At 41.1% G+C, this 26063-nt stretch overlaps 2 long non-coding RNA genes across 4 annotated transcripts in view; one reads left to right on the top strand and one right to left on the bottom strand.

The window, feature by feature from the left end:
* The window catches only part of LOC309528511, an 82566-nt gene that overhangs the window by 3140 nt on the left and 53363 nt on the right, over positions 1-26063 (top strand). Inside the window, exons 2-3 of one of the 2 annotated variants that reach the window (XR_014217780.1) lie at positions 985-1078; positions 2705-3568. This is a non-coding gene — a long non-coding RNA (uncharacterized lncRNA). Of the gene's footprint in view, positions 1-984; positions 1079-2704; positions 3569-26063 lie in introns of those variants that run through there. The other variant, XR_014217779.1, reaches the window with a different exon arrangement.
* LOC309528620 lies at positions 8195-10037 on the bottom strand. 2 transcript variants are annotated; one of them, XR_014217852.1, is made up of 3 exons: positions 9553-10037; positions 8691-8788; positions 8195-8266 (listed from the first exon to the last, which is right to left on the bottom strand). It is a non-coding gene; the product is annotated as an uncharacterized lncRNA (long non-coding RNA). The 2 variants fall into 2 exon arrangements; XR_014217853.1 differs by lacking the exon at positions 9553-10037 and adding an exon at positions 9396-9447.

Genomic DNA, 26063 nt, shown 5'->3' with positions numbered 1-26063 from the left:
AACATTGAAATGCAGGAATCTGCTGAAGGAAGGCAAAGGTTTCTCTCTCACACACACCTTCTCTCTTCTGCGAGCTTCTAGCAGTCTAGGATTTTTCTTTGCTGATGGCTATAAACTTGTGTGGACTTTTATTTTTATTAACAAGGCTGCGATTTTATATTGTGGGCCCCACTGTCATCCAGGGTTTGGGTGTTTCAGCATACACAAACAGCCACAGTGTCTTTTGACCTCTTGCCTTCCCTCAACTTACCAGTTGTCTTACAGCTGGGTGCTGAAAATGTCCCATTTGTGAAAATTGCCTAATTGTGCAGTGTATTCTTCATCATGCTTTTTGAAGAAAAATGTAATGGCAGCTCCTTTAATGAATGCAAATGTTTCTACAGTCTGATTCTTATTGTACGCTGTGCATGTCATCACCAGATACACCTGTTTTTTCCTGTCAGCTTTTGATGGCTGGCACTGCACCAAAACAGCATTCTCTGAATGTGTCTGTGATCTTCTCATAAACAGCGCTGAGAAATGAATGACCCCAAAACACCTGTGCCCTACATTTTTGACTCAGGCATTTCAACTTTTTTAAAATATACATACTTACAACAGTATGCTGGGACTCTTAATACTAAAGTGCCACTTTTGAGATTTGCAGTTCATAAAGAGGAAAGGGATCAATTTCTTCCAGGAAAGGGACCTGTTCTGTTTGAGAACCACATCTAAAATGGCAAACCTGAGTAGCAGGTACAGATGGGCAAATTGGTCGGTTCTGCTATCTCATTTTTTTTCAATCTTCAGGTCCATTCTCTACATTTCCACATCAGTCTGAGAAAAAAAAATTGATGTCCTCATGAAAATTCACTAGCGTTTTAGTGTGACTTTCTCCCAATGTACACATTTTTGTGAAACATTTCCACTAATATAATATATGTTTGTGTTGCTTCCACTAATATATGCAATGATATGCACTATATGCCTTTTTGTATACGTTAGGTGGCTGGAGAACTGCATTGCAAAATTCGGAGAAGTGTGAATTTTGAACAGTGGCTGTGTTTTTGTTCATGTATTGTTTTGGACAGTGAATTAGGTAAGTAAGCTCACCTTTGAATGTAAGATGCATCAAATTTCTCTTCTAGCCCCAGTTACAACATTTTAACATGTACAAAGATGGTAGTAATTGATGCTTAGTTGTGGAAAATGCACAGAAACATCAAATTAACCTGTAATCAATTTCCATTGGAATTACAATAATATTTAAGTTTGTTAGGAAGAGAACATGGCTTGGCACACACCTTGGCCTTTTCAGCCCTCCAAATTGGACTTTCAGGACCATCACTAGGCATAACACATGAAGTTCCGCATCCCGTTGTAGCAGGCACAGCAATCCTATAGTGGGGGAGCTACCACCGCTTTCAAAATGCTTCCAGCTTCTTTGAAGTCAGTGTGTGTGAGGTACCTTTTCCCCACCCTGCATTTTTTTTTGAAACCATGTTTTCCTTTCCACTTTCATGAATGAGAGAAAATTAACTGCATCAGTCCCAACTAGCATAATTGAAGGCTCTTTTGGGGATTGTGTGTGTATGTGTTGGCATAACTGCCATCATCCAGGCCCAGTTCAAGGTGTTGATGTTGGTGTTTAAAGCCCTAAATGACTCATGCCCCAAATATCTGACGGACTGCCTCCTCAGCAGGGGGTGCCTGATGGTAGTTCTTGTCCCTCAGGGGGTACTGGCCTGAAGGAGGACATTATCTGTGGCAGCCCCTAATGCAGAACTCCCTGCCCACAGAGGTGTGTCTGGCACCTGCATTGCACAGCTTTCAAAGAATGCTTAAGACACACCTCAGTCTTTATCCTGGCTTTGGAAACATGGAAGTAGTTTATATTGTGTTTTAACGCTTTAACCTGACCTGGGACCTTAGCGTGAAGTGTGGGTAATAAACAAACATATTGCCAGTGGAGCAACACCTAAGCATTGATATATAAGCAAATGGAACAACACCAACAAGAACTAGAACAAAAGCCCTGCTTCTCTCCACCAACTCATCATGAAACCATTTTCAAGTCTTTACCACTAGAAGTGGCACTAAATCCATGCTTTTAATGGAAGGTTCAGCTCTTAGAAAGAAACAACACATTATAAGGCGGGGTTTCACATTTTATGGTATAAAAGTGATTCCTAGGGCTGCAAACGCATGGCAGCAATCTGTCAGAGATGGACAACCACAGAACTTGCACATCAGCAAGCAATCTGTTGAATCAGAGCTATTCAGGAATCCGGCTTCTGTTAACAGAATTGTACAAATAATGAGGTGTGCAAATGAAGGAAAACCTGTTCACATATATACGTACATTCTTGGGAGCCAGAAATGGTTCAAAGTCTATTTCTGGACCAGATTCTGTCTTGTAGTTCTATCTACTATTCTTGGCCCTCCAAAGTCAGTCAGAACTAATACAGAGATTCAGTCAAGCTACAACCCCCGCCCCCCACAACACACACACACAAATCCTTGTTTGTGGGTCAGAGTTGGTTTTCTCTGCCTAATACCAGCAGCGAGCAGTCTTGATGTGGTCCATTTCTGAGAGATATAATGATACCACCAAACCAGCAGGACTGGATGCACATAATGAAATGTGACAATGTGCTCATTTGTGAAGAGTATAAGAGAGCCCGGGTAGTTAGAGCAACATTTGCATAATCACATTAACTTTCAGGACCCAACAATGGCTTCCATTGTCGAAAGCCACAGCTGTCCATGCTGATCCGACACGAAATTGAGTTGTGCTGTCACAGAGCAAGCATCTTCACAGCCATTCAGAATCCAAATGTGGAAATCAGAGGGCGGGAGAAAGTATGACAGCTCAAGGGAGCTTTGCTCTCCAGGAACACCTATTTCCTGCTTTGATTACTCTTATCTAATTGCCATCACTTTTAAGACTACAGCGTGCGTGAGTGGGAACGCACACACTAATAATAAAATTGCTTGTTAAAATGTTTCAATGAATTAAGTATCAACTATATTAATATTGCTTGAGGTGCATTTACTTTTGGCTCTGAAGTGGTACTGAGAGGAACATTCCAAACAAATATTCTGTACATCACATATCCTGCTGACATAATTGCTACTTTAAAAAATACTTAAAGGGAGAAGGTTAGGTCATGCGCATCTTAACTGTCTCTCCCCTCTTTCCACTTTGAAAGAGATAACTTATAAGTTATTTGGCAGGTAGCAGTTGAAAGGAAGAAATATTTACTTATAGGAAAATGGAAAGCCATCAAAACTGGGGTAAAATTTACACATAGGCTCATTGTGGCTATGAAGAAAGAAACCAACTAATCCCTAAAGAATACAATCTGGCAGAAGCAATCTTACATATATCACCAAAAAAAAAAAAAAAAATTGAAATATTTTTCAGATCTTTGCTTAGTCCCAGAAAGTGTTTAAGGCTTAGCTCTCTGCACCAGAGACTCTTAGTTGCATTCCTTGTTGCAATAATATGACTTCTATTTTGCATAAAGGAATACAGCCTATAATTATATTTCTTCTTTTGAAGAAATACATGTAAGCAACCAGCTAAAATAGCAATTTTTTTGTTAGACCAATTCAAGTTATTGAAATGTGCAAGTTTGAAAGTTACCCAAAATTGTTCATGTAGGTGTGTGCAAGCTGTTATATTACAATCTGTTTCATCAACAGACGTTTGCCCAGTAGAATGCAATTTCTTGCCAAAAGTATATACTACTCTTTAGTGCTAAGACACCAAGTGATTTCTTAAACCAGCTTTGAAAGCATGCGTAGCACTTTATGGAAGAATAAACTCACAACAAACTAAAGCCTTATTGAGATTCAGATGTAATTTTGAAGTTTCGCTAGTTGTACTCATAGAAGTATTATGATGTAGCATGTAGACTGGAAAACAAAATGCTAGCCATATCTCCCTGGAAAGAGCATTCCACAGATGGGGGCCACCAGTGAAAACGCCTGTACTCATGCAACCACCCTCCACACATCTCACCTTGTGTGGGACACATGGAGAAGGGTCTCTGAGGAAGACCACCAGTGTCTGGCCTGCTCCAACACAGATGTGTGCACTCTTCAGTCCATTATCGTAATGTAGGGCTAGAGATTTTACTCAGGTGGAGTTGTATTAATTGTATTGATCCTCAGTTGCATCATTTATTTTTCCTGTAACCAACTAGCCAAAATATATGGCTCTAGTAGCAGCTTCCAGTTTCAAATATGAAATCTAACAATGCAATGAAAATTATAAAATGCATTACATGCGCTAAAAGAAACCAAAATAGTAGATCAAACAGCAAAAGTCTCATATGAGGCATACGTGCAAAATTCTGTGGAACCTGAGAAGGAATCCCAGGGCTTTAATATTCTGTTTTCAACCAGTAGTGGGTAAATCATGCAAGTGTATTTATTTAAGAAACATTGTGTTTATCCTGCTTCCTAATGATGGTTCCAACCCAATCTGTCTTTCCTGTCATTTTTTGCAAAGTGCTGAGTTGGCTGCCCTACACGGAAAAGTTTTTGCTTCTCTTTGGAGAAGGGACAGGGAGATGCCATCTGCTGGCAGCCGCTCAAAAAATGTTTGTTTTGATTATTCAAAAATGTATGGCTAATTGAAAAAGGCTTTTGGAGGGAGCAGGAATGATTCTTGAAATGTGTTTTTCCAGTTCAACATGGTAATTCCCCTGCAGTGCAGGGAAGGACTTAGCCAGGCTGTTTTTTCAATGTATGTGCATACTGTACATTCACTGCATACACTGTCCATTCAATGCATGTGACGCCTTTGTGGGACACACCTGCAAATCCAAGTTGAAAGACACAGTGCAATATCTCCAGTCCGGCTGATTTTAGTTGATTTTAATTATTTTTGAATTATTTATTGTTTATAACTTTCTTTTTTTACTGATAACTTTACTGCTTTATTGTTTTTGTAAACTGATATGATATTTTATTACAACCAAGAAGTATATAAATCTTGTGAAATAAAATACAGTCCCTGCAATACAGTAGTAGCTGTACTTGAAGTTGGGGAGGGAAGTATCAGTGACTCATATGACATACTTCCTGGGAGGGGGGGAGAGAGGTTACAGGAATTTTTTTGAAAAATATATATAGAAAATCAAGAAATCATTACCGGACAAGGAGGAATATTTTAAAATTGCTGTACAATTAAGGCTATGCCTAGTTTGACCCTAAAAGACATTCATTAAAAAGGGTGCCTCTATTGCTTGCTTAATTGCATTTAAATCCCACCTTTTCCTCCAAGGAATTCAAGGTGGTGTGCAGGGGTCTCTCCCTCCTCATTTAAACCTCACAACAACTTTGTGAGGTCGGTTAGGCTGAGAGGCAACGAATGGCCCAGGGTCACTCAGTGAGCTTTGTGACTGAAGTGGTGTCCCAGGTCTTAATCCAACACCACACTAGGGAGGAGAGATCATTTCCTCACGCTTGTATTCCTGACCACATGCCATTCCTTATAAGGTGACTAAAAGCAAATGTACTTAAAATACAATACTGTACTTAAAAAAATAATAATATCAAGAGCAGCTCTTTGCACCTTAGCCCTTCTCCATCACAACGAAACATGGTGTGATTCCCCTAATTCAAAAGACAAGGACCACAGAAACTGACTGCAGCTCTATTGCCCTTTTATAAAGCTTTACCCAGAGCCTTCCCCCGCTTGTACTCTGCCAGTGATCATGGCTTCAAGTAGCAGGTGGGCCCTTTTATTTCCACATTAACAAGCAAAGAGCAAGGCATAAATTCTCAGGTTCTTTGTGAGAGCTGCTCTGCCAGCCACACTATGTTGGGCATCCCTGGTCCTGTGGAGCAATCCATCTCTTCACATTAGCATACATGAGCAAAAACAATAGCTCCCTGGTAGGACGGGTGCACCACACTCCTCCTGGGTGGAAATTAATTTATTTGAATTGGATGCCTGGCCCCTCTGTGCGCTGTTGCCCCTTCTAGGGAAGCTGGCTGCCTCCCCGCTCCTTGCCTTCCTTTCACCCCCAAAGATGCAAAATTCTCACTGTGTGCTTTCTGCCACAGAGAGGCCTCCATCTTAGAGCTAGGCACGGTGGCTCTTGCCCACCTGCCCTGTGCTGCTTTGCTGTGCTGTCTGGCATAGCAACACACGCCTAACCTTGATCCCTTGAGAGGTGAAGCGGAAGTTGGTCTTCACTATTAAACATTTTTATAGATAGCAAAGTCCACCCTTCCACCTGCATCCAAAGCACCAAGGCAGCTGGCAGAACAAAGCGGCTGAGCAAAAGGGCTGACCAGAATGTGTCTGTCTGCAAATTGCCGGCATCCAGGTGCAGCCTTGTTTTTATCATCTCACTTGAGGGAGCCCCTCCTGGTTGTCAATGTTTTACTGAGTCTCATTAACCCTTCCTTATCCAAGAGAGGTTGCTAAGGATGTGTTTTCATTTCTATAGTCACACAAAGAATAAACATAATGCTCCAATCTTCCTTGGCTAAAGTACAGCTAATAGGAGCAACATTCATTTTCAAGACCCTCTGCTTGTTTAAGCAAAACTTTGGCAGTTGGTTGGTTGGTTTTTAATGATTTTTTTTGTCAGTTATTTACACAGTGCTTTTTTAAAGAAAAAAAGCTGCCTGTTACAGTAAGTGCCACACTTTTTAAAAAAAAATTCAGTAAGTGCCACACTTTTAACGGGGGGGGGGGGGAGGTGCCAGTACGACGTACCTTTGAATATCCCCAGAAAAAAGCCCTAGCAATGTACATGTTGTTGATATTTTAACAAATCTATAGTTGTTGTTTTTTAAAAAAAAAATGAATTTGTATGTGCAATTGTTTTAATAGTTTTATATATGTGCAACAATTTTATTATACATGTCTTTATTATGTTGTAAATTGCTTTGGGATGCCTCATGGGAAGGGAACTAACAAAGGAACTAGAGGAGGAGGAGAAGCTATAAAAAGTCCAACAGTGGGTGGGAAGGACAGGAAGAGGAGGAGAGGGTATAATAGTACTAGTTGTTGCTGTTCACGCCATACTTCTACTATTCACCTCCAACTCAATGATTCTTTCACTTCATAGCCTTCTTGTGAGCTTCTGGAGACTTTGGCTTGACCAGAGCTGCAAACAGGATGATGAACTGGATGGACCTCAGGGTGATCCAGCAAGGCAATTCTTTTTACAATCTCTCAAAAATCTATTGCTTTGTTCCCCATTCTAAGACGTCATTGTTCTGCTTCTTCTTTCTAACATTTTCAGAGTGTTGTCCTTTCTCTAAACCTTTCCTTCTCCTCCCTCCAGTCTCCACATGGCAGGCTTCCTAAATTTTTTATTTGTTCCTCATAGCTTTCCTTGGAATCTTTTCTAGACGGTGATTATCTTCCTAGAAATCTCGCATGTCATCAAATCTGTCAAATGCTATTACTCATTTGAAACAGTAATATTCCATTTGTGCTCCGTTTCATTATATGGCCATCATTAACATCAACTAGGGTGCAGCCTCACAACCTGAATCAACTGAATTCGTAGGAAGTGGTGTATAAGTGCAGTGGAAAAGAAGCCGCACTACTGAAGTGACACACCTACTGGATATGCCCACAGAAAGCTCCACAGGCACAAATATCCTGCTGATGGAAGTGTCCCACCAATGGTGAGGGTATGCCAGTGGCAGCTGAGGATTTCAAACCCTCTCGTTCCCTGGCACTCCCCCAAAAGAAGCCTCAACTATGCCAGCCCCTGAGTTGGCATCTTTAATTATGGGAAGGGGTGACAGCATGAGGGGGAGGTAAGGAAAAGCCACCTCTTCCCCTGGCCTCAGCAAGCCAGCAGGGCTTAGGAAAGGGCAGTAGATTTGTGTGCGCACACAACACACACATCCATATTATTGGTCTTCCCGTCACTTTTATAAAAATAAAACACCAGTCAAAATGACAGTCAGCAATTTAATAGATGTAGTTTGGCACACACACTGAGAATTAAACAAAAGATGTCAATCAGATACTGCCAAATGTTGGTGCTGTGGAGTGGATAAAGTGCAAATTGTGATTTTTTCAGGAATCATAGAATTGTAGAGTTGGAAGGAAACCAACAGGTTACCTCTTGCAACCCCCTGCAATGCAAAAACGACAGCTAGAGGAGCTCTGACAAATGGCCATCCAACATCTGTTTTAAAATCTCAAATGAAGGAGAGTCCACCGTATTCCATTCCACTATTACATTAACATTTTGAAAACTGGTAACATCCATCAGGACGTTGAAAGTGTTAGTGATTCCTGGAATAAGAGTACATATGGAGACATTAGAGATTCTACTGCACCATTTAAAATACATTAGAAATAAAAATAAGCACATTTTAATTTCTGATTTTTTTTTTTTTACTTTTTAAGAGCAGTAGGAATAGAGAAAATCTGGAGATGTAAACACTTAAAACTATATTAATGAATTAACAAATCTTGGTCTTTTAAGGAACAATTGGAGTTAATCTACTGGCCTATTTCAAATTATTCTTAACTGGTATCAGATTTACCAGCTTAGTTGGGCAGAAACTATTAAAATATAATGCCTCTTTTATTTGAACTAAATTATGACTTCAAATATGCAAGCGAGTATTCCTATATATTGATAATTAATACAATAAAATGAAAAGTCAGCAGTCAGGAAAAGGCTCATGCCAGTATGTTGCTGCCAAATGATTACCTCATGGCCTGGCCTAGTTTTCCAAGATCACTAATTCAGCCTTAGCAGCCTGGTCAGCTTCTTCTTCCGAAAGCCAGTTGCTCAACTTGATGGTGTTTCTGCTTGACAGAAATAAGGAAGGACAGCATTGTTACAGTGGGAGGCAGGAGCCTGACTGCAGCCTTAAAAGACTTGATCTGCCTCCTGTGAGCCATATTCTATATGTTGAATTATTTGAAAGGAATTAATTGAGTGGTAATCCCTGTAGATGCCAGCAATGGAAACATCCCTGCTGGGATGCACAAACTCTCCCTGCCTGTGAGTTGGAGTGAGACATGCACAGTGCCATCCTTCCCCCAAAACTGTTGCACTCCACATATGTATTGGCCTACAACTTGTGCCATGACTGGGGCTGATGGGAGTTGTAGTCCAAAGGATTGGCTGGGTGCACCAGGTTGGTGAGGGCTGTGTTCTGCCACATGGTGCCTCTGCTCCTTACATTCCCATCTCCAGTCCTCTACATCCCACACACACCCCATATGTTGTTTTCTTCCTGCTTATCCTGAGACACATTGGTATTTTAATTCTTTTCTTAAAGAGTGGAATCAAATTGTGACTATGGGATGTTTTTAAAACATAAGGGTGTGTCAGACTAACTGTGACATGATTGCCAGTCATAGTAGTACACAAACTTTGATGATCTTGGGCCCAGGTCACATATCATACCCTCCAACACCTCGACAGCAAAATCCAGACACAATCTTCCACAATGCCATTGTCCTGTTTTTTCTCATGCGAGAATGGCAGCCATTTTGGATGCTGTGATCTCACACGATTTCATGGCACAATTTTCCCTCCCCCAAAAGCACTTTTTCGGACTCACATTTTGGAGCACCGTGCAAGATCACGGCCCTGGAAAAAGCATGTGGTGAACTGGTTGGACATGAGGGAGGAGGAAGAGGATCCCAGTGAGTGGTCTAGCCAGAACTGGGACACACCAGGGCAAGCTGGGGATGGGGAAGGAGAAGTTGGTGTAGGAAGTACTCATGGGATGATGGAGGATGGCAAGGGATGAGGGTCAGTGCACAGGAAACAGCAGCAGGACCCATCTCCAGAGCCAGAGGAACCCATCTCCACAAACATGGTGGGCTCTGAGATGTAGGGATCAGTGGGATGGCTGGTCTAGGAGGCTGAGGCAGGCAAGGGCCCACAGTCCAGCTCACTAGCTGGCCAGGTGGGGCTCATTAGCTCTGGGAGGAGGTGTATGATTCCTCAGCTGTGGTAGGCTCAGAACAGATGAGGGTCACATGCCTCGTCAAGCCCAGATGCTACAGTATAAATGGGCTACAACAAAGGAAATCCGCTGTGTTGCAAAACAGACAACTCTGACCAATCACAGGCAACACACGGCTAACAATGTTCTAACAAAATATTTGTAACATGTATTATTTCACAATTCTAAGTATACATGTTACAAATATTTTGTTAGAACATTATTAGCTGCGTGTTGCATGTGATTGTTCACATTATAAAAGGGCAGCAGTGCTGAGGTGCTGTGTCTGCTCAGCTGGCCATGTTGATGGACCTTACCTTGGGTGCTCCAGGATCTCTGCAGCACTGTCCTTCAGTTTGGACTTTGGACACGTGGATTGATCCTCAACTGGGGACTTGACATACTGACAACACTAGGTAGGCCAGGGATTCAGGACAAAGTACCTGTACTTTTTTTGGGGGGGGAGGAAAGATTGCACTGTGAAATTGCGTGAGCATGATGAGAAAAGTGGGGTGACCCAGTTTTTCCAGGACACTTGTGGGGTAAGACATATGCAATAGTTAAGTAGTCACCCCCTGGTTATGCTGCTATTCAGCTTTATGCTGATGGCCTTAATGCCTCAGATAAGCAGTATGATGGTGGTGCGGTGGAGGCATTATTGCACCTTCTGGCCCTGCTCTGAGCCTATTGTGCTAGGATTGTGCTTGCTAGTTTTCCACAGGCCTGGGAGGGCAGGAACCTGACTGACTCCAGCTACAAAAGCTGAGGCTGCTGAACAGACTCTAGGGCTGGGATGTCGTTAGGGTTTTTTTTTGTTGTTGTTGTTGCGGCAGGGAGGTTGCTATCGTTGCTGTTGGTTTTCTGCATCTTTATTTTAGATCTTGTGAATTGTGTGGCAGTTGCTCAGTTTGTTTACATATTTTCAACATTCTATTTTTTATGACTATGATTTTTCCCATGCAGTAAGCCACATTGAGCACGGTTTGAACTGTGGAAAGGTGGATTAGAAATAAAATTATGTATGTGTGGTTGGCCTCTGTGAAAATTGGATGCTGGACTAGATAGGTCATTTGCTCTTTTTATGTTCTTAACATCCACAGGATGGTGTCTTCTATAGAAACTGTGTGTCTTTGTGTAAGCTGCGTATTTGGGATGGGGAACCAAATGCAGCTCCCCGCTGACCGCTCTGTCTGGCCCATTCCTAATGTATATACAGTGGTGCCCCGCAAGACGAATGCCTCGCAAGACGAAAAACCCGCTAGACGAAAGGGTTTTCCGTTTTTCGATGTGCTTCGCAAGACGAATTTCCCTATGGGCTTCCTTCGCAAGATGAAAAATAGGGTTGCTTCGCAAGACAAAAAAACCGCTAGACGAAGAGACTCGCGGAACAGATTATTTTCGTCTTGCGAGGCACCACTGTAGTAAGTCACCTCCAAAGAATCTGGAATACTCAAGATTTTTAAGGTACAGATGACCATGCATGCAGCTTTAACGTGTACAGGGAGTCTATGTCTTACACCTAGGTGCAGAGCTGAAAGGCCAAACTTGCTTCCTGTTGTATGTTGACTTCCCCTGGCACTCAGGCTCTCTGCACAAGTCTACCATGACTCACAGCTGATTGCTAAAAGCCATTGCTTTTCAGATGGCTGCACTGCTTGTGTCTGGGAGATTATTTAAGGCAGGCCTCTGCAATTTAAGGTAAGGGTAACAAATATGGTTAGACTACAACTCTCATAAATTCTGACCACTGGCCATGCTGGCTGGGGCTGATGGGAGTTGTAGGCCAACATCTGAAAGGTACCATATCCATGACTTCAGTAGTAGTTCTAAATACATATTTTGCCACTGTGTGTCTGCAACTCTATCAGGCTCCTGCCCAAGTGCCAACTCTTCATGGGCAGCTTCAAGGCCTCTGCTGCTCTCCCTTCTTATGGGCCTTCATCTTTAAACTGGACCTTAGGACATCTTCAAAGGCAGCTCTTAAAAGAAAGCTACCCTGCTTGGTTACTTCATTTTGCTGTTAACCAGTTATGACTGTGCATATGTGAAGTTCCTAGATTCTTCAGTCCTAAGATACATAATTTCCACTTATTTATGGATGAACTTCAGGATTGTTGTGGCTGTTTTGTTTACTGTTGCAGGGGGTTAAAAAACATCCCTTTAATTTCTGACACTAGAGTCCTCAACAGAATTAGTTAGCAGTGTTTCCCTATTATTTCAGTAAGGTTTATTGGCAAGTAAATAGTTTTGTTCAGGATTGAGTCACACTTTTTTGCCTATAACCTATGCTGATATTTTTGCTGCACAGAGTATGTAAGTAATTTATAGTGCAATCCTATACATGTCTACTCAGAGGTATATCTTGCTGTTTTCAGTGGAGCTTAGTCTCCCAGCTCAGTATGTATAGGATTGCAGCAGTGTAATCTGGTACTGAAACAGTCCCACTCATCACAGAATTGTGATATATACTAGGGAAATCACAGGTCTTTTAAGGTGTTAAAATACTTTGAGGATACAGTATATCTCACCACAGATGTACAGAAAACGTTATGGCTGAGAATGGCATCAATCCATGATGTAATGAGTTGTCCCGTTATACTCCAGAGGTCTCAGAACATGCATGACAAGGCCTTTTAAACAGCCCAATCTGACAGACTTGTCACTTTTGGAGTATTTGGTGTTGGTGTATGTCAGTAGAACTGCCAAATTAGATACATTGTGTGGGAGCTGTCCTCAGATGTGTGGTGATATGAAGGCTAACATATTTTTAGCCTTTTGTGGGAGCCTGTAAATGTATGTGGGGGCGAGGGAAAGGACCAGATTATAAATGTTTAGTATACCAGGGTTGGCTAACATGGAGTCCTCCACGTATTCCAACTACGATTCCCAACATCCTTGGCTATTGCCTACAAGAGGCTGGGAGTGATGAAAGTTGTAGTGCACATGAAATAATCTGTAGCCTTTTAATACTCCCTCTAGGAACCATAAACTGAGCAGGCATTTCAGAAAATAATGACAATCTCATACAGTCAGGAAAGAATATATTCACCCTGATGATATATGTGAAGGACAGAGTATAAATCTTAGTAGCAACTGCACAGATAAAGAACAACAACAGTCTTGCTGTTACTATCCAAAGCACCCTTTTATTTGAACTATCTGGTTTTACATTTCACATTACCATAATTTCTCAGTATCTTTTCTATCTGAACAAGTTGTTTTCATTACTTGCATGACATTGACTATTATACAGGAAAACAAGAACTTATCATGCCATTCCCTCTTGTGATTATAAGTCAGGGTCATTTTGCATATACAGGTGTGGCCAAGCTTACATTCAGGTTAAAAAAATGCTTCGCTCCTTCATTCACAGAGATTAGATGAGAGAGACAGATAAAAGCTTCACGATGCCTTGAAACTCCTAGATTGTGCAGGAACTGAAGCTTTAGCACCATGGTGATAATCTAATGATGCAAAGAACTTGGACACCCTTCAATTGTATCAGAACAATAGGTGCTGTCAGCCCAACATAGGTAGTTCCTAACAAATGACAAACTGGGACTGCACATAACTCTCGTTCCTTCCCGTGTTCTCTCTTGCTGTTGAGCATTACGTCTCATTATTCAGTCAATGTTTTATATATGGGGAAGTTAACAAATAAGGACCTGTGCAACAGGAAAGCTCTGTTTTGCACTGCATTGGCAAAACTATTGCCTGTGATTAGATCTTAAGCACCTGTTTGCTCAATATGACTTTCACTGTTAAGAAATGAACAAAAAATGTTAAGGATGCAAATTGGTCTCACTCACTATCAGAAGTAATCTCCCAGGGCAGCGACCACCTTTTGTTCTGTGAAGTGTCACAAGGATTGGTGGTGTCGCAACATATGAACACACTAGAGTAGTTGGATGCAAAAGTGAGCAGGGCTTCTGTGCCTTTGAAAGTTGGGGGTGGAAGGACAAGCATGACAAACTACATTTGCTGCAATGAACTCTTCCATACAGATCTTAAGGAAGCAGGAGCCCTGCCCCTCCAGATTTTGCAGACTTCCAACTCCCAGCATCCCTGGCCATCAGCTACGCTTGCTGGGGATGCTGATAGTTATGGGCCAGCAACATCTGGAGGGTCAAAGGTTCCCCACTCCTGGTGTACGGGTTTGCAGTCTGAGGAAGCTGCCTCATATTTGGTCAATGTGCTTGTCCATACCCTGAAAGTCTGCAACTTGCTGACACCAACTCACACTGCAGAGCTGCAACATTTGGTAAGGTCTTGGACCAGCATGTCTTGCTCTGTTTCATAAGTTGCCATCATGGTGCACACAGGTGCACATGGCTCAGCCAAAGCCTTCCCTGATGCCCATAGGATCCACTTCCCCAGCTGAAATTAAGTTTGAGAGAAGCATAGCCAATAAAACAGATTGTGGTGTGTGTGTGTGTGTCCACAACAGTTTCTCTGCTTTGTTATAAACTTGTTGCACTTACTATAACAACTTCATGGTGAGTACCAGCATCTATTTTTCTAGGAGAAGAAGAAAAAAGCACTGCCTGCAGGTCCCCAAGGTTGGTGACCCCTTCCCCAGTTCCTTGCTAGAGAGAAACCGGAGGACGGAGGAACAAACAAAACCGGGGAAATGTTTATTACTGCTTTAATGATTCATGCAAGGGAGTGGGTTATACAACTTGTGAGGCAAGTGTTTTTCCTGACTTAACTCCATCCCATCCCATAGACAAACACTCTCATTTCGTGATGACTGCGGAGGTGGGGCTGCCTTTCTTTCTTCATTCCAGTACCTCCAACATGTACCTCTTATCTCTGGATCATAATTATATCTTCATTTAAGAGTACTATAAAGCCTAGGGGGGAAGAGAGCCTTTCCCCTTTCCAAGAGAACAAAGACTCCAAGGCTTTCAGCTGTTCTGGCCATGCTCCACCTCAGCGTTAGAGCAAAGAGGGCCCAGCTATTAAGGGGAAAGACAATAGTTGCCGTGAGAAAGAGAGAGAAACAGATCCAAAACAAAAAAACAAAAAAAACCCCTAAAAGGCAAAAGTTTCTTGACTTAAGCTAACCTGAGCGTAATTAGAGGCTGGTGTTTCCAGGGTCACCTAATGTTACCATCGAAATCCTGACTTGCAACATTTCTCTCCCTTTCTGGAATCTGTTTCAAACTAGAGTCACTGTGCCCAGTTAGGTACCTGGGGCAGAGTCTCCCACAAGTTATCTGTGAATATTTACATGTGCGTAGATCCATCTGAACAGCAGTTGCTGGGAATTACAAGTGGAGAGCTGTGCCCAAGTCCTGCTTCTGAGCTTCCAAATGAACTTCTGGTTAGTTGTGAGAACAGTGTACAGTACTGGCCTAGGTGGGCAGGCCTCTTATGCTCTTGAGGATAAGGTCCCCAGCCTGCCATGTCAAGCCGCATCTGAGCATACCATCGCTTAGTAATTCATGGCCTGTTCTTTTGAAAACATACAGCCAAGTAAAGAAGTGTGGAAATGCTGGCGCAGAGGCAGTTGATGCTTAGCCGAGGTTGGTTGCCTGATGTTGGAAGATAAAGTCCAGCACTGCAGAACATGCTTCCTAGTATTTATTTATTTTTTAAATTTTAGGCTGCTGATGAAACAAGCATCTCTTCTACACATAGGAACCAGATTCCATCCTTTTATGAACTTCCTCAGTTTCTTTAGCACTTCCTTTCCTGAAAGTGCATGTCCTCCAAAGTTTCCAGCATAAGGTCATGATTATAGAATGCTCTTCTGCTCTTATTCACAGCCCTGCACCTGTGTTGCTGCCTATAGCTCTGGAGAGAGTGTCAGAGAAAAAGGGCTAGACTTACTAGCATTGCCACCAGTGGCTACTACTAGCTCAACAGCAGCTGCAGTGTTTGCTCTGACTGAGATAGCTTTGTCCATCTTTGTCAATTAGGATTTTTTTTTCCAGTTATGGCAGGAATTGCTTCACAGAATAGCCATGGTGGGCTTTTTTTGGTTTTTTTTTTGTTTTGGTTTATTATTTTATTAATTTTATATGGTACTACGTAGTAGAATCAAAGCATGGCACTTTACAAAGTAATATAGCTTAAATAGCAACCAGAGGAAGCGCTTTTTCAGTGTCGGCACCCTGTTTATGGAATGCCCGGCCCACAGTGGCTTGCCTGCTGCCTTTTTGATCTACCCTTTTTGTGGGTGTCAAAAAGGAAGGAGCGGGGGTTTCTGATGAATATTTTCCAAACAGTTAGCAGAAGCGTGAAAACAAAAATCCCCAATTACCTTCTGAAAAATCTCAGCTGAAAGGACCTAGATTGTTTGAACATACTGGTGAATGGAACAAGCAATGGGTAAAGAGAGGGAGGAGGAGGAGGAGCCAACCCCCTTGACCTCTTCAACAATATCACATTGGATTGGAGCCATATGTGCACGCAAAATTATCTACCCTTTTGTGAAATAGCAGGGTGGAAAGTCTGCTGGATATTATCCACCCTCCTCCCCTCCAACAATTTTGAAACAGACTGAAAAAGACAATTCTCACATTTCAGCTCAGGTGTAATACAATTGGGACTACACAGAGGAACCTCAGAATAAGGGCTTAGCTAGCCATACTTACCTTTAAAGTCTGCTCTTTGCAGGGAGAGGGCCATGCTCTTATGTTCAGTGTCAAGAGCATGGGGGGAGGGTGTTTTTTTGCCCCAAGATTTCCCAGTGAAAACCCACACTTTAAAGTTAAATTGGTGCAAACACTAACTCAGGTTGTCCGCAGATTGATGTGTGCTCCGATTGAGCTTTAAAGTCTGGGTTTTCATGGGGAAAGCTCTGGAGCAAACAAAAACAAAAAATAAAAATAAAAATAAAAAGCTGCTTGAACATGGCTCTTTAAATTGCATACCATGCCTGGAAAGAGCGGAGCAAAGGTTAAGTGTGGATAAGCCCTGAGTCAGATTCTACACAAGTACAAGCTGCAGGAAATCAGAAGACCACTGTGATGATTGGTATGCCTTTGGGCTTACCAATCATCACAGTGCCTAAACCCTGATGCACGCTGAGGTTTCATCATGCACCCATGTGCACAGGAAGGACTGAACAGAGAGGAACCAGCAGCTTGTGTATAGACTGGCCCAGAAACTGAGCTGCCACCAGTTAAATCCTGCAGATGACGAGGGATGCCTTCAGCATGTACTTGCTAACGAGAGAGGATTGGGAGTGACTCTTCTAGTGCCCATGGCACACTCTTGATCCATTTGTTCTTCATTGTGTGTACTTTTCAAATGTCACTTTCTCATTATGTCATATTACTAAACCATAATGAGGATTAACCCCCTGTTTCCCTTCCCCGTCTTTCATAAGCCTATTAAAGGCTTATGCACATTGCTATAACTCAGCTATAGAAAGCATTTTTAGAGGCTGATGTCATTCACAATCATCATAGGCACAATTGTGTGTTGTGACAAGACAGGTTAGAGTAACTCCTTACACACATACAACAATAAGACCCAATACAAAATTAAAGTTTCTTTCTTTGTTGCTATTAAAATTCTCTAGACGGCACGCAGAGCAGTTTGTATGAATGGCTGAAAGTCTTCCGGTTAAATAAGTGCATGACAACCAATATGATGCCCTTGTACTTATGGGATCTAATGAACCTTGCCACCTCTATGAAGATAAATATTTAAACATGGATAGTAAGTGTTTATTGTTATTATTATTGCACCTTTCTTTTCTGCTACCATTTCATTTGTTGTGACTCATGCCACCTCTGCAAATCCCTAAGCAGATAGATACAGATGGGGAGCATTGAGAATTCCAAACAAAATGTTTGGACATTTACAAAACTTACTCACCCTACCTCCATGCCTTGTTTTGCTCCTCCTGCTCTATATTTGTGGCATATTTTAAAGAGATTTGATCATCAAACCTGAACTATGCTACTTCATGGGCTGCTGTGTTTTTAGGAATGGCTTTAGAATGGTATATTCTGCCTCTAGAGGTGAAGAACTACAAGGTAAGCTATGATGGATTTCAGCTCTAGTTTCCCATTGGCGTATCCAAAACACTGCAAACAAATATAGGGAAAACATTTCTTAAATTGTATACATAACCCACCCCCTGCTGACATTGCAGAGTAATTCTGTATGTGTATCTGAATATACCACGTGGCTCATTTTTGAGTGACAGAGGATTTTGAACACAATAGGCTTCCTATGTCAGCTGTGACATAAGCACAGCCATTTTGTTTAATGTTTTTCACGATTTTGCCGAATTACTTCGTTTGTTTTGTGTTCAAACCCTCAAAAAAATGCAGTTTCATTTTCCTCATCCTGCTGAGCTGAAGGAATATTATTTGTCTGCATTTCTGGATGTTCAGATAAATAATGGAAACTCTTCATCTTCTTTACATAACATGATGTGATATAATAACATAACTTGAAGTTGAGGGTGACAAACACTGGGGCATTGCGCAATCCATACTGAAATGCACCTTGATAGAAGAATGCACTCTTCATCAGATAGGCTTTCTTTTTTTCTAGGGACAGAAGGACAGAGGAGGCCCTGTCGATTCTGCAGGGCCAAGGGACTTCCTTTAGGCAACACTGTGAGGGAAGGATAGATGAAGGCAGGGATAGGAAAAGTGTTGGCCCAAGTTGGGGGGCAAGTACCATTTGGGCACTGCTTCAGGCAGCAGAAAAGTGTCTTGGTAGCAGCCATCTTGGAGAAGCAACTTGTTCAGTTAATTTTACAGTCTTGCCCTTGCCACTGACTGCCACATTTGGTCAGACGTACCTGCCCTTTATGTGATTATTACAGAGTTTGAAATATCTATATCGTCGCAAGTCTGTCGCAAGTGAATTGGGTGTTTCAGTTTGCCAGACCTGTCATAATAAATTAATTACAGGATGTTGCAGAAATGGCTGACTTCCAGCAGCTTCTCTTGCACAGTTTAATATAGCCCCATTTCCCCATTTCATTGTATTTGTGGTTAGATAAATTCTCAGAAAATTTACAGCTGCTGCAGCTAGCTTTCTGCGCTTCCAACCTGTGTAACTATAGAAGTGTAACTAAAAATTGGTCTGCTTTTTTATGCATTCATGTATTTCTTTACTGTTAAGATACATTGTTCCATTAAAAGAAGCATTTGCAAGCTAAAGAAAAGTATTGGCATCAAGGAAATGAAAAGGGAATTGGTCGGCCCCCGAGACAATGACAGTGAAAATGCTGCTTCAGTTGAATACACTGCCGTTGTTGGTATTTTAACTTTCCTCACTCAAGGGGGGTATTCACAGCACATAAATACAGCTAGACTAGGGAAGAAGGAAAATGACTCCTTTGAGGTACAAAGCTGCAACCAACTGAGTGCCACAGGCTATCACAATGAAGGCCTGGGCAAAGTGAGCACTGGTGCTCACTGTCCTCTGTTGGTGGGACAAGGTGGCCTGACCTGGCAGTCATGTTGGGAAGCAGTAGTGCCCTGAGGAGTACTGGGTGGCTGGGTGCCACCATTAAATTCCCCACAGTACCCTACACTCTTGTTCCTTCGGATGCATTTGGGAATTTAAAATGACAGCGAGGCTCCGCAATGAGGCTCTGTCCATAAAAAGATGAGAGTCTTTCTGGGTCAGACCAAAGGCCTATTGAGACTAGCATCTTGTTTTGCACATTCGCACCAGAAAGCAGAACAAGCGGGACACAAGGCCAATAGCCCTTTCCTGCTCTCGTTTCTCAGCAATTGCTATTTAGTGACATGCTGCCCCATGTCCTGGATGAAGCCTCATGACTAGTTGGCATTGATAGGCCAGAGTACCAGGCCAGATTTTGCTTTAGAGGAGGGTCTAGTGAACGGTGAGCCTTGCCAGTTGGCTCTGAACACTAAAAACCTGCTCAGGCATTAGGCTAAATGGGTTCACCTCCATTCCCATTTACCCTAAGGCTGGAGCCTTTTAGCCAGGAGCAGTCATTTAGGGAGGGCAGTTCTACCCCTGCCTTATATTTTAAGACCACCTGCATCATCTGTTACCAGCTAACCCTTATATCCCTGGTCAGCTGGCTGGTGTTATGCAAAGAGCAACTATCAACATGCTAAAACAACACATTTTTATTTAAAGAATAAAAAGAATATAAAAAGTAGCAACCTGCATTGATAGCACAAACAGGTTGTTAGCAGGTATAAAATTAGAAAAGAACCTTAAGAAATAATCTGTTCTGACTTCCGGGACGCCGCGGCCACGGGAAGGAGCGAGAGGCAACTCGTCCGAGGAGCCTCGAACAGCGTGGGGGTCTTAGAGGGGTCACGAAGGCTCCGTGAACCCCTAAACCACAGGTGGAATATCCTGTTGGTCAAAACACCCAGCAAGGCTGCGTGTGCTCGCCTGTGTTGCCGGCGTTTAACAAGGCTGGAGCCGCAGCGAGAAGGGGAAGCATCAGACTCCATGCTGTGAAGCCTCAGGCTCCGAGTGAAAGCGGCGGACCTCCGACAGCAGAGGAAAAGCTGGGAAATAGTCTTAAAAGCTTTGAAGAAAGCAGAGGAGGGAGAACATTGGAAAAACAATCAAAGTAAAAAAGCCAAAGGAATTCTGAATGAAGTACCCAGCGGAGAAGTAATTAAAGACAAAAGAAGGAGGAATCCACTACTGGCGGTAAGATTGACAAAGGAGTAAAGCGAAAAGCTGGCAGACGTGAATGAAAGAGCAAGAAAGTAACCGCTAGCGAGGGGAAGGAATTTCCTCGGTAACAAAGTACATTTTACAAAGTACAAAGAGTTGGAAGTAAGGTAATATTGAGGTTTTTGGGGTTTTTTTGATAGAGAGACTCTTTACCAGGTTTGAGAGGAGGAAAGGAGGTTTCTGAGGCATTTAGTTGATGCTTTAACCGACAGGCTTTTTGAGGACGTTATTGTTAACATCAACTTTCTTGTTTGAAGTGGGGGGAAGAAAGCCTGGGTCCTCCCCAGATTTTAATGCTGGTTTTATGTTAGTGACTTCCCTATGGGTTTAAAAAAGGGAGGAGGAAGCCATTTCGGGACGCAACTTGGCTCTGTTATTCACCATTTCAATTTGTTCTTGATCTATTACGCCTCTGCATGCATTTGAGATTTAAAGGGACATGCGCCAAAAGCTAAATAGGAGAACTTAAACCAGCATAAAGAACACTTCCCGAAGAACCTCCAAGTCTCCAGTAAAGGAAAATTTTTGGTGACGCCAGACTTCTATAATACCACCCTCTAAGAGGGTAAAGACTGTAAAAGGTAAAGACTGTTAAACTTTGTGTATAGTCTGACGCCTACTATCTGCTATTACACCCCATCGCCAGACCCGGTAACCTTTTAACCCATTAGAGATTATTTGTGATCCTGTGCCTCATCCCTTTTTGAAAGACATTAGGACAGAGATTAGCTTCTGGGGGAGATTATTCCAGATCCAAGGACCCACCACAAAAAAGGCCCTGTTATATGTCTTATGGTTATGAATCCTGAGATCTGTGAGTAAATTACAGCCCAGTAATATTCGGAGGGCTGCAGGTTGACCATCCTGGACTATGTCTCTCTATAAACCTGTCTATAAATCTGCTGCATCTATATAACTCCCCAAAAGACGTTAGTGTGGTGGACCCTAAGACCCTTCAAGCCTACAAAATGACAAACGGTGCAAAAAAAGGGGTGGCAACACCAGCGGAAAGGAGGCCGTCAAGACAAGATGATGCTAAAGAAAGCAAAGAAATTAAGGACTATAGTAGTCTGATGGCCGAAATAAGGAAAGAATTCAAAAATAATGAACAATATATTGAGAGAAAATTACTTGAGGTACAAGACATTTTGGATAAGAAATTGGAGGGAGTGGTGGGGGAATTGACAGGAAGGGTTAAAGATTTATCAGTAAGAACTAAGGTTCTGGAAGATTCAATGAAAAAGGTGCAAAAAGATACGAAAACTAGTAAGAAGGAGGTGGATAGAGTTAGAGTAGAAGTTAAAGAGATAGAAAGAGTGCAGGAAGAGTTGTTGGACAATATGGCCATGACGCAAATGAGGCAAAATCAAACCAACCTGAAACTGAGGGGTGTACCAGAGACCCCAAATGAGAATATTAGATTTAAAATGATAAAAGAGCTGGCAACCTGGTTAAATAAGAGTGAGGAGGAGGTAAACTGTCATCTAGTAAATATTTTTCGAATAAGATCAAAATTAGACAGAGCCAGAAAGAAAAAGCTGCCAGGTGATGTAATTGTCATGTTCAACACTTTGGAAATAAGAAATGAAATACTGCAACAGAACCACATAAAAAGGTTATATATTGAAGGAAACCGAATTATTATCTTTAAACAAATTCCTTTGAGATTTCTTCGAAGGAGAGAGGCATACAAAAAATTAACAAACCAATTGAAGAAGAATGGGATATTGTATAGATGGGAGTTTCCTGAAGGCATTTCATTCTACTTTAAGGAAAAAAGGTTTAAATTAAGCACCAGTGTTGAACTCCAAAAATTTGCGAGGATATATGAGAAGGACCTGGGAAAAGTTGAAGGGGAGGCGGAAAGGGAGGAACGACAGAGAGACGAGGAGGGTGAAGGGAGTGAAGAAGAAGAAAAAGAGGAGAGTTTAACAGGAGAAGAGGAAGAACAAGAGGAGGAAAGCAAGGAACAGTAGTTTCTATTTAATCTAGTTAAATTAGCTAGAATAGTTTAATAGATGGCTTTAAAAATAATAAGCTGGAATGTGAATGGTTTGAACAATAAAAATAAGAGGAATCAGATTGCGCATGTATTGCTGAAAAAGAATTGGGATCTAATTTGTCTTCAAGAAACGCATGTAATAAGAAAACACAAGAGGGTATTAAGTAATAAGAGATTGGGATTGGAATTTGTGACCTCCGACAAGGTTAAGAAAAGAGGGGTAGTAATTTATATAAAGGAAAAATATGACCCGCAATTACTGTACAAAGATGAACATGGGAGAGTAGTGGTGGTGCAGATGGTCCTTCATGGAGAAAAAATAGTTGTGGTTGGAATATATGCCCCGAATGAGAAAAAATCAGCTTTCTTTTTGGAATTAGATAATATATTAACGGAATGGATGGATCAGAAAATGATATTGATGGGAGATCTTAATGGGGTGGTGATGCCGAACATGGATAGATTAACAAAAAGACAAGATGGGAAAGAAGGTAAATTACCACGATCTTTCTTTGACATGGTAAATAATTTGGGATTGACGGATGCTCGGAGATTTAAAAATCCTACTGTAAAACAATTCACCTTTTTTTCAAATCCGAATCAGAGCTGGGGGAGGATAGACAGTATTTGGGTCTCGAGGGAATTGGTACAGAACTTAATTAAGTCCGAAATTTGGCCTCGAACTCTATCTGATCATAGTGCGGTTTCCATGGAGTTAAAAGGTAGAGAGGTTAAAACAGCCAGATGGAGAATGAATGAATATTTATTTAATGATCAAAAGATAGTAAATAAGGCTATAGAAACAATTGAAGAATACTTTAGGTGGAACTTAAATGGAGAAACTTCCATAGAGACGGTGTGGGACGCAGGAAAAGCGGTCATGAGGGGTTTCTTGATTCAGAAAAATAGCCAACTAAGAAAAGAAAAGGAAAAAAAGAAAGAGCAGATTTTAACACAGATTATGGAAAATGAAAGAAAATTAACTGCTAACCCTAGTGAAGAGAGTTTAAAACAGAACTTAAGAATATTACAAGCTAAATTTGCCACAATAATTAACCAAGAGATAGAGTGGAAAATTAAGAGGATGAATCAAAAGAACTTTGAGTCCGCAAATAAGATAGGGAAATATCTAGCGTGGCAGCTGAGAGAAAGGAAGAAGCTGAGTATGATCAGCAAAATAAAAGAAGGAGATATGATTATGGAAGAACCAAAAGAAATAAAAAGAATATTCCAAAGATATTATAAGGATTTATATAAAAGAGGAGAGGAAACAGAACAAGAAATAGATCAATTTTTGCAAAAACACCATCTGGAACAAATTGTAGAAGATGAAAGAGCAGCACTAGATGAGATAATAACACAGGAAGAGATAAAAAAGGCTATCAAAAAGATGAAAGCTGAGAAGGCGCCGGGACCGGACGGTCTTCCAGCCAAATATTATAAAATATTAATTAACCAAATATCACCAGTGCTGGGAGAGGTTATGAACAATATATTGAGAGAAGGAAAGATACCTGATACCTGGAAGGAAGCCTATGTTACCTTGATTCCTAAAAAAGAGGTGGACACTATGGAAGTAAAGAACTATAGGCCAATCTCATTATTAAATAATGATTATAAGCTATTTGCAGATATAATGGCGGAAAGATTAAAGAAGGTCTTGATTAATAAAATCCATGGTGACCAAACAGGATTTCTCCCAGGGAGACAATTACGGGATAATGTAAGGAATTTGATTGACATTATTGAATATTTGGACATGAAAATAGACAGAAAAGCTGCACTGGTTTTCATAGACGCCGAAAAGGCATTTGACAATGTTTCCTGGAACTTCCTAAAGAAGGTTTTGGAGAGGATGGGAATTGGTGAAAAATTTAGAAGAGGCATAGAAGCAATATACAAAGAACAGAAAGCAAAGCTGGTGATAAATAATAATACAACAGAATATTTTAACATTTATAAAGGGACCAGACAAGGTTGCCCCCTGTCCCCCTTATTATTTATTATAATTTTGGAAGTACTTAATAAGAGACTGAGGGAGGCAACAGAAGTGAAAGGAATTAGAGTAGGAAAGAAGGAATTTAAAATTAAAGCCTTCGCCGACGATATTGTTCTGACTTTGGAAGATCCACAAGATAGTGTAAAAGAAGCATTACAAAAAATTGAGGAATTTGGAGAGGTGGCAGGTTTTAAGGTAAATAAGAATAAAACTAAAATGCTGGTTAAAAATCTAACTAAGGAAGAAACGAAAGATCTAGAACAAAAAGTGGAAATCATGGTGGTGAAAAAAGTGAAATATTTGGGAGTGTGGATCACGGCAAAAAACATAAACCTATATAAAGATAATTATGAAGTTACATGGAAAAAAATAAAGAAAGATCTGGAAATATGGGAGAGGATGAAATTTTCCTTTTTAGGAAGGATAGCAGTGGTTAAAATGAATGTTTTGCCGAGAATGTTGTTCCTATTTCAAACTCTTCCAGTTATTAAAGGTTTAAAACAATGTAAAGAATGGCAGAGAACCCTGATGAAATTCATCTGGCAGGGGAAAAGACCAAGGATTAAAATGAAAATATTAACTGATAAAAAGGAAAGAGGAGGTTTTGCTCTCCCAGATTTGAGTTTATATTATGAAGCAGCGTGCCTACTTTGGCTAAAAGATTGGATAAAACTGGAGAACAGAGACCTGTTGGATTTAGAAGGTTTCAATAATTGGTACGGGTGGCACGCATATCTCTGGTATGAGAAGGTGAAAGTCCACAGGGCTTTCTTAAATCATATTTTCAGGGGACCAATATATCAGGTCTGGGAAAGAAATAAGAACCTTCTTGAAAGAAAAACACCATGGTGGATCTCACCGGTAGAGGTCTTAACAAAAAAAAAAACCAACATGGAAGAGAAGACAGCCACTTACGAAGATTTGGTAAGAAAATCAGAACAAGGGCTTAAACTTAAACCTTATGAGGAAATAAAGGATCAATTCACCGGTTGGTTACAGTATCATCAGGTGAATGATATGTTAAAGCAAGATAAAAGAAAAATGGGCTTTGAGGACAAGAAATCAAAATTCAATATAGAAATAATAGAAGGTAAAAACAAAACATTGTCTAAATTATACAACATATTACTGGAATGGCATACAAAAGACGAGGAAGTCAAAGAGGCAATGATTAAATGGGCAATTGACTTCGGCTATAACATCAAGTTTGAAAAGTGGTTGAAATTGTGGCATAGAGATATTAAATTTACGGCCTGTACGAGTTTGAGAGAAAATGTCTGGAAAATGCTCTATAGATGGTATCTCACGCCGGCAAAATTAGCTAAAATCTATAGATCAGAAAATAGGACATGCTGGAAATGTGGTGAAGTGGAGGGAGACCTCTACCATATGTGGTGGCAATGCAACAAGGTGAAGGTTTTTTGGGAAGCAATTTATAATGAACTTAAAAAAGTTTTTAAATATACTTTT

The sequence above is a fragment of the Podarcis vaucheri genome (genome assembly GCF_965113315.1).
Source record: "Podarcis vaucheri genome assembly, chromosome: 3".
NCBI lineage: Eukaryota > Metazoa > Chordata > Lepidosauria > Squamata > Lacertidae > Podarcis > Podarcis vaucheri.
This window is presented reverse-complemented; position numbering and strand designations above follow the sequence as displayed.